This window comes from Myotis davidii, unplaced genomic scaffold (genome assembly GCF_000327345.1).
Source record: "Myotis davidii unplaced genomic scaffold, ASM32734v1 scaffold458, whole genome shotgun sequence".
NCBI lineage: Eukaryota > Metazoa > Chordata > Mammalia > Chiroptera > Vespertilionidae > Myotis > Myotis davidii.
Window position 1 is genome coordinate 2,540,072 of NW_006289819.1, and position 6,917 is coordinate 2,546,988.

The 6,917-nt window shown below is 43.6% G+C and overlaps 1 pseudogene; it reads right to left on the reverse strand.

Moving 5' to 3' along the window:
- Positions 1-5,121: 5,121 nt before the first annotated feature.
- On the reverse strand, positions 5,122-6,859 carry LOC102767105 (annotated as a pseudogene).
- Between the last annotated feature and the right edge of the window lie 58 nt (positions 6,860-6,917).

Here is a 6,917-nt window from a genome sequence, read left to right on the forward strand (position 1 = left end):
CATAAAACAGATCTAGTTCTAGCCGGTTTGGCTCAATGGATAAAGCATTGGCCTGCAGACTGAAGGGTCCCCGGTTTGATTCTGGTTAAGGGTACGCGTCCAGGTTGCAGGCTCCATCCCAGTGTGGGGCATGCAGGAGGCAGCCGATCAATGATTCTCTCTCATCATTGATGTTTCTATCTCTCCCTCCCTCTCTGAAATCAATAAAATATATATTTTTAAAAAGAAATGTTTGAGGTTTAGCAATAAAAATAAAAACACAGCTTTAAAAAAAAAGATCTAAATGTGAAAGGGTAAAAACAATAACTCTTCTAGAATTGCTGTGGTCATGCCTAGCTATTGAGCACTTGAGATGTGCTATTCAGTGTAAATTTTTTTACTGGATTTTAAAACACGCAGCATTTTAAAAATTGCACTAAAAATTTTTGTGTTGAAATAAGAGTTTAGATATATTGGGTTAAAGAAAACATTTTAAATGTTAATTTTGTTTCTTTTTGCTCTTTACTTGGATATCAGAAAATTTTAAATTATGCATGTAGCTTTCTTCATATTTCTGGTTAAACAGTACTGAGCTAGAAGGTATTATAAGAAAATATCTTGACATATTTAATTAGGAAAAAATGTCTTAAGTGGCATTTACAAAGCACTAACCATACAGGGAAAGACTGAGACATCTGACAACAATTAAATGTTAAAAAGACAATATTAAGTAACTTTTAGTTATCAAAATGCATTATAAAGGGACTGAAAAAGGCAAGTCATACAATGAAAACATAAATTTGCAGCACATACAACACTGAAAGGGCCTATATACAAAGCACTCCATTTTCTTTATATACTTGATATACTTTATACTTCCCTCCACTTGTTTTCTGAGTCGTGAGGATAGGTTTTAGGTCTTCCTTGAATGTTTGGTAAAACTCCCCTGTGAAGCCATCTGGCCCCGGGCTTTTGTTTGCTGGAAGCTTTTTGATTACTGCTTCAATTTCCTCCATAGTTATTGGCCTACTGAGACTTTTAGATTCTTCCTGCTTAAGTTTTGGAAGGTTGTATTTTTCTATGAATATGTCCATATGTTTGATAGAATAACCAGAAAAGCCATCAGGGCCTAGAGATTTTATATTATGGTTTTTCAATTAAAAATTAAATGTTTATATAAAGCATGGCAGAATTTCCACCTTTTTTCAGTTCTGGAAACTTTTACATAAGTTATCCATTTTGTCTAAATTGTCAAATTTGTTGATAAAATTGTAATATTTCCTTATTGTCCACTTAATGTTTGTATGAGGTGTAATGATGTCCCATTTTTATTCATTATAATTGTGTCTTCTTTATTTTTCCTTAGTCTAGCTTATCCTTGTTATCAGTATTTGAAATAAAGAATAGTTTTTGGCTTTCTTGGTTTTATCTATTGGTTGCCTATTTTCCATGTAATTGATTTCCACTTTTTATTCTTTCTTCTACTTATTACATTTTTATTAAATTTATTTTCTTCTTCTTTCCCAGCTTCCTATGATAGAAGCCTAGTCCACCAATATTATACTTTGGTTCTTTTCTAATATCAGTATTTAAAGCCATGAATAGTCCTTCTCCTCTCCCTCCTCCTCTTCCTCCCTTTCACTCCCTCTCCCTCTCCTCCTCCTCCTCTCCATTTTACTGTTCCACAACTTTTCACACTTCATGAACCTCAACCTATGTTCTCTCAACAATGCAATATTGCCAGGCTCAGCTTGGGTTTGCCTTTCCTCGTTTCAGAAAGTGTCTCCAGGCAGAAATGTAAGACAATTGTTGAGATCGTCTCATCTGTTCCCTTCTCGCTAGAAATCACAGTCCAGCGCAGCTTGTTATCCAATGTCGTTAGCCAACAGCTGTTTCATGAATTTTGTCTACTTGTTTGTACCAGGAGGGCAAACCCAGGCCCAGTTATTCTATTGTGGTTAGAAGTAAACGTCTTGCTTTATTTTTTCACCCTATATTTAGCCTCCCCCCTCTCTTACCCAGATATTAACTCTGTACCATGTAGAATTGGTCTTATACCACATAGATTGGTCTATTTGTAGTGCATGTGTTTTTTTATAATTTTTATTATTGATGAGAGAAAGAGAGAGGGAGAGAGGGAGAGAGAGAGGGGGAGAAAGAGAGAGAGAGAGAGAGAGAGAGAGAGAGAGAGAGAGAGAGAGAGAGAGAGAGAGAGAGAGAGAGAGAGAGAGAGAGAGAGAGAGAGAGAGAGAGAGAGAGAGAGAGAGAGAGAGAGAGAGAGAGAGAGAGAGAGAGAGAGAGAGAGACATTGATTTGTTGTTCCATTCAATTATACATTTACTGGTTGATTCTTGTATGTGCCTTGAATGGGGATCAAACCCACAACCTTGGTTTATTGGGATGATGCTCTAACCAACTGAGCTACCCTGCTAGGGTTGTTTGTAGTTTTAATAAATAATATTAGATTATAAACCTTAGTCTTTTCTAGATTTTTCAATCAACATTGTTTTTAAAGGTCTGTCCATAGTGCTGTAGTACCTCTATGTTGTGGTTCTAACTATTGCATAGTTGTTTCACCAGCATATAATGTTCATCTCTTTGTTACATTTTGTTTTTCTTAAAGTTTCATGTATTCCTTGTTAGGTTAATTCCTAGATAATTCAGTTAGTTGCTAATGTGAAGGCATTTAACTTTCTGGTTGATTCCCTGTTGTCTGGGTCTCTGCATCTGATCCTAATTGAAAAGTAACGCAGAAATTTCAAGAAAAATCTGCAACCTCAGACACTGGATGAGATGGAGGGCCAGGACAATTATGTTTTTCATCTCTTCAGTATTTCTCAATACACAGTCTCAGAGTTTAGAAGCACACTGATAGCTTGGAATGCACCAAGATAAGCAGAAGCTAGCCCCACAGGCACTGGGATGGCCTGCACTGGACTAAGCTGTTACGTTTAGAGCTCATATCAGGGAAACATAAAAATGTGGAACTGGAATGGGAAGATGAAGCTATAGCAATTCCAACCCCCCTTCCTTCTGAGCTTCCGCCTAGCCCTAGTCCTGTGTGGAGGAAGGGCTGGACCACTGGGTCCAGGCTGAAAAAATGTCAGTTTGGCAGGGACCTATAGTCTTGCTAATTGTCCCAAAGCTAACAGTGTGGCTCCTTAGCAGAATGATGGTTCTTTTTATCCTCAGCCTTAGGAAGGTAGTGAAGGCTTTATGAGGCTATGTGAGCCTCGCTAGGAAAAGGGACCCACGCATGGCTCACAATGACAAGTAACAAAGGTGCTTCTCCCACTCAACCAGCACGTGATGAAATGTTTGCATTTCTTTTTTTTAAAAATATATTTTATTGATTTTTTACAGAGAGGAAAGGAGAGGGATAGAGTTAGGAACATCAATGAGAGAGAAACATTGATCAGCTGCCTCCTGCACACCCCCTGCCGGGGATGTGTCTGCAACCAACGTACATGCCCTTGACCAGAATGGAACCCGGGACCCTTCAGTCCGCAGGCCGACGCTCTATCCACTGAGCCAAACCGGTCAGGGCAATGTTTGCATTTCTGATGGTTTATGTAATGATGTAAGCAGAAGAAAATCACAGTGCCAACTGGTCAGACATCCAGCCAGCCAGCAAACATTTACCAAACACCTACATCTGTCCATACTGTGCCAGGTATTAGCAATACAGAGCGGGACTAGATATAGTTCTTGTTCTCAAGTAACTTAGATATAAACAAAATAGTTTAGTAAAATATTCTAGTAATTGTAGATTTGGGATAGAGCATGTCACGAAGAAAAACTAGACTAGGGTCTAGAGCAGCCGTGGGCAAACTACGGCCCGCGGGCCGTTTGAAATGAATAAAACTAAAAAAAAAAAAGGCCGTACCCTTTTCTGTAATGATGTTTACTTTGAATTTATATTAGTTCACACAAACACTCCCTCCATGCTTTTGTTCTGGCCCTCCGGTCCAGTTTAAGAACCCATTGTGGCCCTCGAGTCAAAAAGTTTGCCCACCCCTGGTCTAGAGAGTCCAGAAAGATTTTTGAAAGATGATTACACGTGAGCTCATTATAAACATTGGGCAGGTATTCCTCAGGCAGACCACGCGGGAGAAAGCAGAGCTGAAAAAGCAAGGATGACGCTGCTTGCTGGGCTCAGGAAACTGCAGACATGTTCACACAACTGTCATGTTCAGCACCGTGTCCCCCAGACCTAAACACATCCCGGAACACACTGTGTCACGGATGAATGAGTGCAGGAAGGAAGGAAGGAAGGAAGGAAGGAAGGACGGAAGGAAGGACGGAAGGACGGAAGGAAAGAAGGAAGGACGGAAGGAAGGAAGGAGGAAGGACACAGGGGAAGAGCACAGGCTTTGGAGTCAATGTTTAGATGCTTGCTTTTAAAACCAACGGTGGCTCCTTTCTTTATGCTAGGCCTGTTTTTTGTTCTTTTAAAATAAACTATATTATATAAGGTATCTAAGAGTAGTCAAATTCATAAAAGAGAAAGTGATAGTTGCCAGGAGCTGGGGGTAAGGGAAATGGGGAATTGTTTAATGGGTATGAAAAAGTTCTGGAGATGTTCTCACACAATGTGGATTCACTTCACACTACTGAACTGTGTACTTGAGAATGGTTCAGGTGGTAATCTTTTACGTATATTTTATCACAATAAAAAAAATAAACGATAAAGTCCCCCAGTTACTTAAGTTAGGAAAGGGTTATTCTGTTTATATTATCACACGATGATCTGGGCCAGAATGTGTTCTCAGATATGAGACCCCTGCTGTTTTGTGAGATAGACATAGAAGGCTGGATTCTGGGCATCAACTTTAAAGTGAGAAAGGTTTCTTTGCTTCATATTTTTTCTCATTTGTAATTTTAATCCATGCATTGCTAATTCATTCCGTTTTAACTATTTCTTATAAGCACCAAATTTACATATATATTTTTAACATATTTCAAAGAGGGAGAGGGAGAGGGAGAGGGAGAGAAGGATAGAAACATCAATGATGAGAATCACTGATTGGCTGCCTCCTGCACACCCCCGACTGGGGATTAAACCTGCATGTGCCCTGACGGGGAATCGAATGGTTACCTCCCTGTTCATAAAATGATACCCAACCATTGAGCAACACAAGCTGGGCATAAGCACCAAATTTTAATATCTAAGTTAACTTTTGGGGGAACATCATAGAGACTTTCCTCCAGAACAAAACAATGATATTCATTCCTCCAAACAATCAAATTCAAAGTCTAACAAAACAAAAAACACAAGAAAAGCCCATACATTTTTTAAAAGTAACAAAATCACATTCTAGGGGTTCATTGAGCAGCCTTCTTCAAGCTGTCTCATTATCTTCAGCTGGCTTTCATAAACAAAAGCACCCTAGCTCATAAAAACATACATTTTCCATTTGCTTTTTTAAATTAAAAGTAATTATTAGACTTAAAAAAAAAAACACTTGAAGAAATTCACCAGCAACTGCCTGACTCCATTCCATGGCATGTGCAGCATGTGCAGGTCAGGAAGGCTATCTGCAACATTCAGGATCAGGGCATCCTGATCTTCAAGGCTGAGCTTTCTTCCAAACGGTGTAAAATACCCACATCTCCAAGTATGAAGGGACACAGACCACTTCCTTGGAGAATTCCACCGGGCAGTAGAGGCATCCAAGCTGCTGTTCGTAGAGTGAAAGGGCTTCCGTCAGGTTGACACCGTTTCCCTGTGTGAAGTATTTCCCGTCCGGCTTCAGCACCCTCATGGACAGGTCCAGGATCAGCCTGAGGAACTCCCACGTGGAGTCCTGCTCCGGGGCTGTGGAGATGGGAACCGCCGTCAGGTCGTTGATCACATAGTCAAACGCTCTGCCCTCGCTGGCGTACCTCTTCAGCACCGGAACGCAGTCCTCCACCAGAACCTGGTAGCAGTCTCCCGTCAGCTGGTCCAGGACGTCGCCGCACGTTTTCCGCATGTACTTCTTACACCCGTCGATCACCATCTGGTCAATCTCGACCATCGTGGCCATCCTGGGCTTCAGTTTGACTATTTCGCATAAGACGCCTCCATCCCCGCCTCCCAGGATCAGCACGTCTTTGCCAGCGTAATCCTCTCTGCCGCTGCCCATGATGGCATGGGTGTAGACCCAATCGCTCTCCGCCAGGTTGATGTCCCCGCTCAGGATGAGGATATTCCCGTACTGCTTCGAGTGCAGGATCTTAATGTTCTGATAGGGCGAGTCCTCATCATACACCACCTCGTCGATGTCGTACTCCACCAGGCGGCCGTCGGCCGTGGGCCAGTACCGGTCGATGGCCCCTCCTCGAACGATGGGTGGCAAGCGCTTCGCCCTCCCAGGGTTGCCCCGACTCAGGTCTTTCATTCTTTCCTCTACTTCGTTCAAAAGACTGTCCACCTCCGTGGCTTGCGCATCGCCGCCGTAGCTCTGAAGGTCCAGCGACACCAAGCCGTGCGGGTAAATTCTCAAGTTGGCGAAGCTGCCGCTCGCGCTGGTGTAGGTCGCCAAGCAGCCGTGGTCCTGCCAGGTGTGCAGCGACTCCGTCATGCCCCGCGCCCGGAACACGGGCCGCAGGGCTGCGAGGACGGTCTCGTCGCGGGCTCGGGCGCCCGGCAGGAAGTCCAGCGTGCAGTGCCGCGCGGCGGCCATCCTGCGGCCCGGCCGGAGGGGGCGGCGGCGGGACTCCGTGCGGGGGGAGAGCGCTCGGAGCCCTGCCGAAATCTCTTGTCGTAAATGACTGCCCAGGTGGGTCCCAATCACAAGTCCACGACCGTCCCACTCGGCCGCGGCAGGGAGAGTCCTTTTCCGGGCGCATCCAGGGGCGGGCCCCGTCACCGGCTACGTCCAGAGAAGCGGCGGAAGGTGAGTCCGGCGCCCGAGGGGGCGGGGCTTGGGGAGGCTCCGGGAGGCGGGGCGGGC